The 13,653-nt window shown below is 46.7% G+C and overlaps 1 long non-coding RNA gene across 1 annotated transcript; it reads right to left on the bottom strand.

Moving 5' to 3' along the window:
• Nucleotides 1-4,589: 4,589 nt before the first annotated feature.
• Nucleotides 4,590-5,234, bottom strand: LOC308343803. The gene is made up of 2 exons (XR_013966901.1): nt 4,957-5,234; nt 4,590-4,705 (listed from the first exon to the last, which is right to left on the bottom strand). It is a non-coding gene; the product is annotated as an uncharacterized lncRNA (long non-coding RNA).
• Between the last annotated feature and the right edge of the window lie 8,419 nt (nt 5,235-13,653).

The raw sequence follows: 13,653 nt of genomic DNA, 5'->3' as shown, positions 1-13,653 counted from the left end.
AAATATTTAAAAAATGAAATCTTAAAAAAATTTAAACAACAGATTTCTGGACTTCAACTTCAGAGCTTTTGACTCAGTGAAGAAATGGAAAAGCTGATCCTAAAATTCATATGGAACTGTAAGGGACCCTAAATAGCCAAAACAATCTTGAAAAAAAGAACAGAGTTGGACCACTCACATTTCCTGATTTCAAAACTTACTACAAAGCTACAGTAATCAAAATAGTGTGACACTGGCATAAAGACAGACATATAGATCAATTAAATAGAATTAGGAATCCAGAAATAAACTCATATATCTATGGCCAACTGGTTTCAACAAGACTGACAAGACCAGGGGCGGCTGGATGGCTCAGTAGGTTAAAGCCTCTGCCTTAGGCTCAGGTCATGATCCCAGGGTCCTGGGATCGAGCCCCGCATCAGGCTCTCTGCTCAGCAGGGAGCCTGCTTCCCTCTCTCTCTCTCTGCCTGCCTCTCTGCCTACTTGTGATCTCTGTCTGTCAAAAAAATAAATAAAATCTTTTTTTTTTTTTTTAAAGATTTTATTTATTTATTTGTCAGAGAGAGAGAGAGAGAGAGAGCGAGCACTGGCAGACGGAGGCAGAGGGAGAAGCAGGCTCCTTGCTGGGCAAGGAGCCCGATGTGGGACTCGATCCCAGGACACTGGGATCATGACCTGAGCCGAAGGCAGCCGCTTAACCAACTGAGCCACCCAGGCGTCCCAAAAAAATAAATAAAATCTTAAAAAAAAAAAAAAAAAACTGACAAGACCACCCAATGGGAAAAGAAGTTTCTTCAACAAATAGCGCTAGAACGACTGGATAGCCACATAACAAAATGAACAAACAAGACAAAATGGAAAAACAAAAAGCAAAAAAAGAAGCTGGATCCCTACCTCACATTATATACATAAGTTAATTCCATTTGAACAGAGTTAAAACTATAAAACTCTTAGAAGAAAACTTAAGGGCATTGGAGTCCTCATACAATTCTAGTCAGCTTGTAAAATTGTGTAGCTGCTGCCAAATACAGTTTTGTGGTTTCTTTTTTTTTTTTTTTTTAAAGATTTTATTTATTTATTTGACAGAGAGAGAGAGAGATCACAAGTAGGCGGAGAGGCAGGCAGAGAGAGAGGAGGAAGCAAGCTCCCTGCTGAGCAGAGAGCCCGATGTGGGCCTTGATCCCAGGACCCTGAGATCATGACCTGAGCTGAAGGCAGAGGATTATCCCACTGAGCCACCCAGGCGCCCAGTTTTGTGGTTTCTTAAAGAGTTAAATATGAAATTACCATATGACCCAGCAGTTTGACTTCCAGGTATATATCCAAGAGAATTGAGAACAGGTACTCAAACAAATGCTCATACAAGAATACTCACAGTAACAATACTCACAATAGCCAAAAGGTAGAAACAACACAAATCTCTACTGATGGATAAATGGATAAACAAAATGTGGTATATCCATATAATGGAATATTATTCATCAATAAGAAGAAATGAAGTATTGACACAGGCTACAACATGAATGAGCCTCAAAAACATGCTTATTGAAAAAAGGAAGACACGAAAGGGTCAGGTAGTATTATGACTTCATTCTTTTGTTTATTTTTTTTTTTTAAGATTTAATTTACTTATTTGAGAGAGAAGAGGGTCAGAGGGAGAAGCAGACTCCCCACCAAGCAGGGAGCCTGATGAGGGACTCAATCCCAGGACTCCAGGATCATGACCTGAGTCGAAGGCAGTTGCTTAACCAACTGAGCCACCCAGGCTCCCATGTAATTTCATTCTTATGAAATGTGCAGGAGAGGTAAATCCATAGGGACAGAAAACAAATTAGGGTTACCAAGAGATGTCAGAAGAGGAATGGGAGTGACTGCTTGATGGGCATGGGGTTCCTTTTGGGGATTATGGCAATGTTTTGGAACTAGACAGAGGTAATGACAGCACAACGTTGGGAATGTACTAAATGCCAGTGAAGCATATACTTTTATTTATTTATTTATTTTTTGAAGCATATATTTTCAGATGGCTAATTGCATGTTAGCTAATTTTGCTTCAGTTTTTAAAAAAGCATATTCCTGGCCCCAGCTTCAGAATTTTTGACTCATTGCATTTGGCATGAGGCCTAGGGATCTGAATTTTGTACAAGTACCTCGGGTGCCTTTGATGCAGGTGGGTCCACCTACCATATTTTGAGAAACTTTACTAAATTATGTTAAACCTTATTTGAGCCTCTTACGTAGATCCCCGAGCCTCTCCTTTTGTAACACACCTCGTAATTGCAATTATCATGCGCTTCTTTTCCCCTAGATTGTAAACTCCTTGAGGCAGGGCCCATGTCTCCCTCATTCACCACAAGATCCCCAGCATTTGAAAAGTACCTGGACATTGAATGTTCTCAGCTGATAGAGGGTGAATTGAATTACTATACTGAATTAGCTAGAAGGGGTAAAGGTAAAGGGGGGAAATCCTGAGGTGTCTCTAGCCCAGGAACCCAGAGTGTTTGTGGTGAGTCCAATCTTTGAACTCCTTTCTCTCTGGGATATCTACCACATGACAAAACCTATCGGCCCTTGGTGTGGAAATCAGCACACTCTGGTCTGGAAAGGTCTTCCCCAGCACCGCATGCTGGGCTCTTCATGGGAAGTACCTCTAGGGAGTGTCTGTACAAGCTTGGGCACCAGTCTCTGTTCTGAGTGCTGGAGTTCTGGCTGGAAGACCCCGGCCAGGTTTTCTTGGCTTCCTGGCTAATCCCAGTGCCTTTTGGCTGGGTGACAATTCTTAGGCTTGGCCGTTTCCACGGTGTCTTAGAGCCCACAGTCAGCAGAATGGCTCCTCTCACTGTCATTAAGCTGGGCCTGGGCCACCCTACTGTGTCCTGTGGTGACTTCTGAGGCCACATCCACACTGCAGCAAGCATGACGTAGCCACGAGGATGTAGGTGAGACGTCTCAGGGACTGGCTGGAGCCTGATGCCTAGGCCTCCCACGTCGGGCCTGCACAGATATAATCGTCTCCTCACTGTTCTTACCCCTCTCATCCATGTCCCCAGTGTCCTCCTCCCCTCTGTGTCTTCTCTGAGCAGAATAGTCAAGTTTTCTGACTGTAAATTTTATGACTGTGAATCATATCATCACATCTTCTTAGCACACATGGGAGTTCCAGAAAACAGCATGTATGGATGAAGGGTAAAGGGCATGTACATTTCTAGGGCGAGTTTAGAACCAAACCATAGAGCCCAAGATATGCAGCTTTACCCCACCCCGCAAGGAGAGTCCCACGTCACATGTGCAGAGAAGCTTGGACTGGGTGGGATAGACATCAGGAAGGAATGTGTGTTCAGTATGTGCTTCACAAAGGATGGTGCTGTGCAATAAATCTCACACTTGGAGTAATCCCTCCATTCCACTCTGGACTGGAGATACAGCCTTGGGCCTTCGCAACAGTAGGTTTTATGGGGCTTGGTTTCTTACATTCAGATGGTCCCATTCAGGGGTCTGTAGGTCTCCTAATATCTAGAGACATCCTCAAATAGAAGAGGTAGCTCTGAAAGTGGATGAATTTTCTGCAACTGTCAGGGAAGTCTGCAGGGATTAGGTAGGAGACAGGATGTGATGACCTTAAGATCCTTTCCATATCTGGGCCTATGTTCTAAGTTTAAATGGATACTGTTCCAAGGTGTCAGACATTCTGAACCACTAATTTCTAGTCTTTTCTTCTGCCTCATGGAAAAGAGGGTACGCCCTTTCTGTCAGGCAGATGGCTGATCCTGGGACGCTTCAAGGAGCAGCTGGATAAGGGGTGGGGGTGAGATGGGATGAGGATGAGAAGGGCCTAGAAGTGTGTTCTGGTTCTGTTCTACTTCAGCAAACCTCTTCACTACTCTCGGCCTCAGTTTCCTCATTTGCAAAATGTATCTGAAAAAGAAGTCATCCCCATTTTATAGATGACGGATTTGAGGCTCAGAGATGCTAAGTTGCTCAAGAATTCATAGACTCAGGATTCACACTCAGGTAGTCTGACTCTAAAGTTGAAGCTCTTTCTTACTAAGACTAACCACTGGGGTAGGGGCTGTGCAGGGTGAGTTCGGAGGAGGCGGAAATACTGTAACTATTTCATGCGGACCTCCACTGTTAAATGTTTTCCTGGTTTCCAAATTGTTAAACCGAGAGTAAGTGTTTTAGCTTGAAGGGAACGCGGTACTGTGGGTGGGCAGGAAGGAGAAGGAATGGAGACCCGATGTGATTTGACTGTCTCATGCTGTTTCTTTCTTGAATTTACAGCCTCAGGCAGGCCCCAAGCAGGGGAAGAGTCACGTTAGCACGTGCCTAGGGCGCCTGTCCCCCAAGATGAGAACGTGGAGCAGGCCTTTTCTGCAGGGTGCCACTGACCACCCCCCCAACCCTCCCCCCCCCCCCCCCCCCCCCCGCTTCCCACGAGCCAAGGTTTAGAGGAGGGAGGTTGCTGTGCAGGCCGTTACCACAGTTTATGCTCCTCTAGAGCTTCGGAGCAAGATTTCCCCAAAAAGCCATATTAAATAAATAAAAGGAACTTCAGCAGATGGGAACATGAATCAATGAAAACTCCCATATGAGTGCGAAGATTTATGTCAAAAAACAAAACATCAACATCTGGGAGCTGCCGAGTCTCCTCTTGGCTGCTCTCTCGGAATGGATTCTCAGTGTCGCTTTCCGCCTCTTTCTGGCCCTGGGAGAGGACAGAAAGAAATAAAGAATGGAGCCCATTTAAAAAATAGTCATTTTTTAATCAGGAGTGAACACTGCTCTCCCCCCGCCCCTCCACCGCACCCCCCCTCCCCGCCAAGGCTGGAGGGAACGTGATCCAGGCAGCGGGGGTGCGGCGCTCGGCCCCGGGATGGCGGGCAGACAGAGCCCCCTGCCGGACGCAGAGGGGCGCCCCTCGCTCCCCGGTCCCCGCGCCTCTCCGGAGTCCATTACCTCCAGATGTCACAGCTGCCGGGCGGCGCGAACCGACACGCGCTGCGGCCCTACGCACTGCGGCCGCGCTCAGCTTCTCTGCGCTCGGCGCGTAGGTGGGGGCCCGGCCGGGGACCACGCAGAGCCCGCCACCCCCCTGCCCTCGCTGGTCCTGTGGCCAGAGCCACCTCTGCGTGGGTTTCCGCGGAGGAGAATCGCGCACATGCATCTGGTGAAAAGAGGAACCCAGGCCTGAGGAACACGCGGCTCGGATGAAAGGCCCCACGCCACTCTTGGATGGCACCTGGCAGGCGTTATGAGGGCAGGCCCTGGGTCCTGACGTTTGGGTTCAAATTCCAGCTCTGCCACGCCAATTGTGTGACCTTGAGCAACTTAACTTTTCCTAGGCCAGGGTTTCATTATCTGTAAAATGGGAATAATAGCACCAGTGTCCTAGTGAAAAGTAAACAAGAAAATTTATGTAAAGTGCTCAGTACAGCCCTCATATACATAACATTGAATGTTCACTATCATCATTAGGATAAAGGCTCAAATTCTCATAGCCTGCAAGACTTTGCATAACCCATGCTGCTAGCTCTGTGGCGTTCCAGAGGCCACTGCCTGCCTTCATCCCTGAGCTTTGACTGCATTCACCTTCTCTGGCTGCATTTAATCACCCGACAGCCTAGTTCCCTTCTGTCTCAGGACCTTTGCATGTACTGTTTCATCTGCTTGGAAGGCTCTTTTCCACCCTCTGCTTCAAACCAGCCTGACCTTCCTTTGAGCCTGAATTTACTTGTCACATTATCCAGGAAACTCTCCCTGATTTTCCCCTCCCCCTGATGTAGCCTCTTCTCTATGTTCTTATAGCAGCCTGGGCTTCTTGCTAGCACTGCTCCTACTTGAAATGTATCATCAGTTTTGTCAGGTTTAATGTCCACCACCTCCTGAAGAGTTTGTTCCATGAGGCCAGAAGTCCATCCTATTGCATTCATCTGGCATCCCCAGCCCCCGAACAGTGCCTGGCCTGGGTCCTCTATCCGTTGTAAATGACCTACAGTTGGTGGTGAGACCCTGAGGCTAGAGGGAATCTGGAGTCTTCTATACTGTTTCACCAGTTCCTTCCGATGTTCCTTCCAACGTTCTAACAGGGGCACCTTCTGCTTTAAAGTCAGAGCTCCTGTGTCTTTGGCCACTCTGGCTCAAGGCAAACAGCTCTGAAGGTACCCTCAGCACATTGCTGCCAGTAGGAATCCGGCCACCCAGAAGCAGAGAGGCAGGTGGGAACAAGGGGCTGAGGGCCAGGTGAAAGCTGTACACTCTGCTCCACACGTTGAGCTTAATGAGGAATGTTCACGAGGGTGGCAAAGGAGTCCTGCAACGGCTCAGCTAAAAACAGGAGTGCCTCTGGCTTCTGTGCTTCCATATCCCCGGCACTGGCAGGAGGCCCCTGCCTAAGCCAGCCTCAGCGCCCTGAGGGTGCTGTGCTCACCTTTCACACCCACCTCAAAGCTCCATTGATCCTGCTACAGCTCCTCTCACTACCCTTGGGGCCTTCCTTTTTTTTTTTTTTTTTAAGGTTGGATTCACATCCTTCATTTGCTCTCTTAATGGCAGCCCTGCCTGCTCTCCTGGATTCCAAGAGTCAGTCAAAGGGTTTGGAGGCTTACAGGGGAACGGTTCCTCAGAGTTTTCTCTGCTGAAGCTTGGCTGAAGTGATGTGGGGGTTCCTTCGAAGATTCAATGAGACCATCCTTCTTTGTTCCAGTCCCCTCCACTCTCCAGGGCTCAGAAATCTGCATCTTCCAGGAGTATCTGGTGAATTCTGACAGGTGGATCTGAGGTCACAACAGGACATCTAATGGAAAAGTCTAGCAGAGGATGTCAGGCTAGAACTCAGGAAAAAGAACAAGGGTAAGGCTAATAATTGTTGCCATTTATTGAGTTCTTTCTGTGTGCCAGGTGCTGTGCTAACTAAGCACTTTACATGTGATTGCTCAGTGAATCTTCTCATCAGCCCTGTCAGGAAGGTACTGGTACTATCCCCATTTCACAGATGAGGAATTTAGACTCAAAAAATGCAAGTCACCTTCCCAAGTTCACACAGCTAGTAAGTGGCGGGAGATTCGAATCCAGGCCATTAGGAATCTGGAATTCAAACTCTTTTTTTTTTTCCCTAAAGATTTTATTTATTTATTTGACAGATAGAGATCACAAGTAGGCAGAGAAGCAGGCAGAGAGAGAGGAGGAATCAGGCTCACTGCTGAGCAGAGAGCCGGATGCGGGACTCGATCCCAGGACCCTGAGATCATGACCTGAGCTGAAGACAGAGGCTTTAACCCACTGAGCCATCCAGGCGCCCTGGAATTCAAACTCTTAACCACTCCGCTCTCCTTCAGGAGTCAACAACACAGAAGAGAGTTCGCGAAGAGGTCAATGGACAGAGAACTGAAACATGGGCAATGCTCTGGGTCAGGAGGACCCAGATCAGGAGAAGGAAGAGGCAATGGCAGACACAGATTGATCAGGAGGTAAACAAACACAGGAGATGCAGTACAAGGGAAGCTGGAGAGGAGACAGATTCAAGGACCTGATGCAAAAGATGGTGATTTTTTATGGGTCTTAAGTGTGGGAGTATTTAGCACCTTCGGGGTATCTGTGCAGATCATGAGAAATCCAGAAGGAAAGCTAGAGAGAGGAGACTCACTTGATTGAGTCCTAGTTCCACGGTCCTGGTCTTTCCTGGGTTCTGCCTGCAACCAATTTCCCTCCACTCCTCCATATCCTGATAAAACTTTTCCAAAAAGGTAGCTTCAGTGAATTTCCAATATTCACACTAAAAGTCAAAACCAGTGTGAGGGAGGGCAGAGAAGGGAGTTGAGCCAACCCTGAGTTCAGGGTTTCTTTCCTGAATGGCTTGGGGAAATGATACACTTGACAGAAATAAGGAAGTGGGATGATGAGATGGTTTTGTATGTGGAATTAAGGAGTGGACAGTCAAATGAGTCAAGTGCTCTGGGCCAAGGAGATTGATTGAGCAAAGGCCCACTGGTGGTTAATGAGGTGGTCTTTGATGACCGCACTGACAGCTGTGTCAGAAGAACAGTGATGGAAGCTGGGAGACAAACCTGAAAAGCAAAGGAGTCGTGAAGTCAAGGGAGGCAGTATGTGCTACGTAATTAAGAAATCTGGCAGTAGAGAGAATGAAACAGAATGGTAGCTGAAAAGGGCAGGAGGATCAAATAAAGGATCTTCTCCCCAAGATAGGAAAGGTTCTTGTGTATTTCATAGGCAGAAAGAAAACAACTAGTAGAGAGACATGCTTTGGCATGAGGGTCAGGATAATTATAGAGACAAGGTTCTAGAAGAGACAGGAAGAGAATGGGACTAAGAGCAAACACAGAGTTTGGCCTTAGAACAAAGGGAAGAGACAGACATCTCCAAATGAGTCTATGTTCTTGTCATTTCCTCTAACTCCTCTTCATGCCTTACATTTATTTGTATAGTGTGCAACTAAACATCTACAGCTATACTCATAGCAGCTCTCAAGTTAGAACCTTCTTCATCGTCACCATTTATTGACCATGTGTGTGTCAGGCAGTGTATCTACTATTACCTCACAAGGAGGCTATGATTGTCATTCCCATCTTCCTGGTGAGGAAAGTGAGGGAAAAGATTTTATAATTTGTTCTAAGCCTTTTAGTACTGTTTGCCTTTTCCTAGATTAGGGATTCCTTTAAACAACTGTTAGTTAACTGAAGGGTAAAATCCACTGAGCCTGGTCTGTTCCCTGTTCTTGGTAGGCAGGCTCTTCCTTAACACACTTTACACTTACACTTAGCTACAAATTGTTTGGCCACCTAGCCAAGGTCACATCCAAATCCTACCAGGTAGCAGGCTTCCTATGACATGTTCTTTTTATTAAAAAAAAAAAAAAAAAATATATATATATATATATATACACATACATCTATATCTTAGGGAGTTTCAGAGGGAGAGACTCTCCAGCAGACTCCCTGCTGAGTGTGGAGCTGGAGTCAGGGCTCCATCCCACAACCCTGGCAGGTCATGCCCTGAGCCATCCAGGTGCTCCTGATGTGTTCTCTTTAAAATAAAAACAAAAACAAGAAAACTTTTACAAAGGAGCTTGCATTTTTTCAATAATGAAAATTTCCACTAATAGGGGTGCCTGGCTGATTCAGTCAGTACAGCATGTCCTTTTTTTTTTTTTTTTTTAGATTTTCTTAATTTATTAGGGAGAGACTGAGAACGACCAAAGGGAGTGGCAGGCAGAGGGAGAAGCAGGCTCCTCACTGAGCAAGGAGTCCTATACAAGAGTCAGTCCCAAAACCCTGGGATCATGACTTGAACTGAAGGCAGACGCATTCACCCAGGCATCCTGAGAATGCCACTCTTGATCTCAGGGTCGTGAGTTTAAGCCTCATGTTGAGTGTAGAGAGTACTTAAAAGTAAAATCTTTTAAAGAAAAATTCCCACTAATAAAAAGTGAAAAGAACTGGTATCAGTGCTAAGGTGATGACTCAGTCCTCTCGGTGACAAAAGTGAGGTTGGTCACTGGATAGAAGGGTCTGGGTGAAAATGAAGATTTGACCCCCTGCAATCTGTGCCCCACACAGAGCCAAGAGCCTGTGTAGGGTCCCTCTGGCCTGATCATGCCCCTGCTTCCTTCCTTGGTGTACCATGGCCTCAGGACAGAGTCTAGACCTCTTGGGGGACTTACAAGACTTTATGATCTGGCCCTGTTTATCTCTCCAGAGTAAAGGACTATCACTATCCCATACCATCCCCTCTACTACTCCTCCCCCCCCCACCTCCCACCCTACGCCCCATCCAGCTACAGCCACACTGATCTTAAATTGTGCTCTCTTTGCCTCTCTGGGACTTTGCACCAGATGTTTTCCCTGCCTGAACTGCTTCCCCTTCCCTTCCTCATCTGCTTATTTCCCAAACCTCATCATTCAGGTTCATTAGTTAAGATGTTGCTGTTTCCAGGAAGTCTTCCTGACTTCCATACCTAGATGTTCTCCTAGCTAGCACCCTGTACTTTCCCCACTAAACCACACTTTCTAGTATTTGCACTCACACGTCTTCCCCTCTGCACTGATTGTGGGCTGACTGTATGAACTGCTTTAGCCAGCAGAGTATAGGTGCAGGTTCTAGGCCTAAGGCTTAAGAATCCTGGGTGCTTGCACTTTTGTACATTGAGAAGGTCTGAGCCACCATATAAGCTCAGCTACTCAGCTAGAGAGACCCTGAGACTAGGTGGAGAAGGAAAGGGGCTCAGCCATTCCAGTGTCCTAGTTGAGCCTTCATAGGACTCCAGCTGCAGCTGCCAGCTGACTGCCCCCTCATGAGAGACCTGAAGGGAGACCAGCAGAATTACCCAGCTGAGCCCAGTCAATCCACAGAACTGTGAGAGGTAATAAAATAATTGTTTTAAGACTCTAAATTTCAGAGCATTTGTTATGCTGCACTAACTAAAACACCATGCTGTATTTTACTTGTCTAACTGAGTGTGTCTGCCCTGCTAGACTATTTTCTCTGTGAGGACAGGGACCACATCCATTTTTTTTTTTTAAGATTTTATTTATTTATGTGAGAGAAAGAGAGCATGAACAGGGGGAGAGGCAGAGGGAAGAGAGGGAGAGAGAATCAGACTCCCCAGTGAGCAGGGAGCCCAAGGGGGGCTCGATCCCAGGACACGATCATGACCTGAGCTGAAGGCAGTTGCTTACCTGACTGACCCATCCAGGTGCCCCCACCACAACCATTTTTTAAAAAATTGTAATATACTCAGGACATTCTCTGAGAATGTCCTGAGAATAAGCACTAATTTATTTGATTAATTTAAATTAAGAATCTCTACAAAAACAAAGACAATAAAAAATGTCTAGAATATTCACTCTGAGGAGTATACAGTGTCATCAACAAGAGGTGAGGACTGGATAACTGGGCAGTAGCTTCCTTTTTTTTTTTTTTTAAGATTTTTAATTTATTTATTTGACAGAGATCACAAGTAGGCAGAGAGGCAGGCAGAGAGAGAGAGGGGAGGAAGCAAGCTCCCTGCTGAGCAGAGCCCAATGAAGGGCTCGTTCCAGGCCCCTGGGATCATGACCTGAGCTGAAGGCAGAGGCTTTAACCCACTGAGCCACCCAGGTGCCCCAGTAGCTTCCTTTTTAAAGATTTTATTCATTTATTTGTCAGAGAGAGAGAGAGAGAGCATAAGCAAGGGGAACGGCAGGCAGAGGGAGAAGCAGGCTCCCCATTTTGAGCAAGGAGCCCGATACCAAGCCCAGGACCCTTGGGATCATGACCTGAGTTGAAGGCAGACACCTAACTGACTGAACCACCCAGGCCTCCCCGGGCAGTAGGTTCCCAATGTTAAGTTAGACAGCTTATCTCTGTAGAAGGATTGAGTCAAATTGACTGGGCCACAAACCAACGACAGACAGCAACCTTGGGAGCTAAGAAGAAAATGGCCAATGGCTTTAGCAAAGGTAAAGGCAAGGGAACAAAGTTGTTCTGATGGTGCTCCTCTAGGCAACACTGAACAGGTGATCTGGTGTGCCACTGAGGACTCCAGCTGCCCTTCCCATGGCACATAAGTGGTCAGTGTTTAGATTTCTAGAGATAAGAGACTTCGTGTCATTTTACATATGGAAACAAGATACGTTATCATCACAATGTTTCAGCTAGCTTCAAACGTGAAGGGCCCTCAGGATTTATATGTGGAATGAATATGTTCCTACCCAAATCAATAAATCCCTGATTGGGGTCTGGTGCTCTTGTCTGTAATTATCTTCAGCACAAGGTGTCCAGTCAAGAGACACTGTTTGACAGTTCTTGTCAAGTTCTATGTGGGACACAAAATGGGAAAATGCCATCCCTCCCCTGAGGGAAAGAACTGGGGAGAGTAGACTTACACAAATGAGATAATTAAATAACAGGACAACATATAATTACTGCTAAATTGTGTGGTAAGAAATTAAGTGCTACAGGGATTGGGAAAGGCAGAGAGCAGTGAGGGCTCAAACAGTTGGGGAGTTGTCACTGAAGAGCTGGATGTGGCCGAGCCTGGGGGCATGAAAAGGATTGCAGACAGGCTGACAGGAAGAAAGGTGCAGAAGTCCCTGGAGGAAGAACAGAGCCAAACCAGCACGCTGGTTATTTTGAGGCAGCAACACATGGAATGTGAAAGGTGGCTGTCCCAAATCCCAAAGCAAGGGTATCTCTGAATAGTTTCCCAATATTTGCACTCCTGGGCCTTTATTTTTTGTTTCTTCTGCTTGTAATGGCTTTCTCCTTTCTCTGCCTAACCAACTCTTTACTCATATGTAAAGGTCCAGCTTGAATGCGACTACTTTCCTGCATCCTTTCTCACTATCCCATAACCCAGTGCTCATGCTTCTATTGGGACATATCTATTGTTTTTGTCTACTCACCTCCACCACCATTGCAATTAACAGCAAATTACATTAGGCTCTTACTATGTGCTAGGGGCTATGCTGAACATTTTACTTTATTTTTTTAAAGATTTTATTTATTTATTTGACAGAGATCACAAGTAGGCAGAGAGGCAGGCAGAGAGAGAGAGAAGGAAGCAGGCTCCCTGCTGAGCAAGAGCCCGATGTGGGGCTTGAACCCAGGACCCTGGGATCATGACCCAAGCCAAAGGCAGAGGCTTTAACCCACTGAGCCACCCAGGCGCCCCCTATGCTGAACATTTTAAATGGATTATGTAATCTTCAATTTCAGAGGGTATTTTTTCTATTTTATAGATGAAGAACCTGAGGCTTAAAGTGCCTAAGTAAACTGCCCAAGAACACATAGTTAGGAAGAAAGCTAGGGTTCAAACCATTTGTGGAATTCCAGAGGCCATTCTTAAAACACGGGATGGTGTATTCAGGGAAGGTCACAAATGCTCTTTACTTAACTGTCTTCTCAGATTCTAGGATAGTGGCTGCCATATGGCTTAAATATTGTTGAATAAATAAATACAACTGTCTTGTCATGCCAAGGTCTAAAAGTAGGTGATCCCAGTAAACTGTTACCCCAGGTGTAGACTTCCACCCAACCATAAGTCATGTACCTGGGGGAAAGGAGGGTGGAAGTCCAACCATCTTACATTTGAATCTGGGTTCCTTTATAGATTCGTGTGGTGAAAGCAGAACCATTCTCTTCCACACAGAACAATGCATAGATAACACTGGGTGGGTCTGTGGCAGGCTTTGATTAACGTGTGTGGGGGTGGGGGGTGTGGGGGGGGAGTCTCCTCTTAGGTATTTGGAAAGCAACTCCCGAAGTTCCTGTTGAGCCAGCAAGGACTAGTTGAGATCACTCCATCAGATCCTATCATGGCGCAGGCTGAGGCCCGGACAGGAAAAGGGGTCGTGCGGAGGCTACACGGTGACACAAACCTGCCACAACTGGAACCCCGGAATCAGAACGCTGCCTTTTTTCAATCGCCTACCCCTTCGGTCCGGGCCGCATCTCCTAGTAGCGGGCCTTGGACGGGAGAGCTCGGACTACGAGCTCCTCTCCTTCAGCCACTGGCCCTGGTTACTCGCTCAGTGAGGGGCCGGTGTCTGCAAAGTTGTCCGGCGCAGGCGCGACCGAGACCCCCAGCCCCGCCTCTCCACAGTCCCGTTTCTGACGTGGTTCGGCTCCGCCACCTGCGAACCCCCGCGGCTGCGCGCT

The sequence above is a fragment of the Martes martes genome, assembly GCF_963455335.1.
Source record: "Martes martes genome assembly, chromosome: 5".
Classification (NCBI taxonomy): Eukaryota; Metazoa; Chordata; class Mammalia; order Carnivora; family Mustelidae; genus Martes; species Martes martes.
Note: the sequence above shows the minus strand (reverse complement) of the source record. Positions and strands in the feature narration are given on the sequence as shown.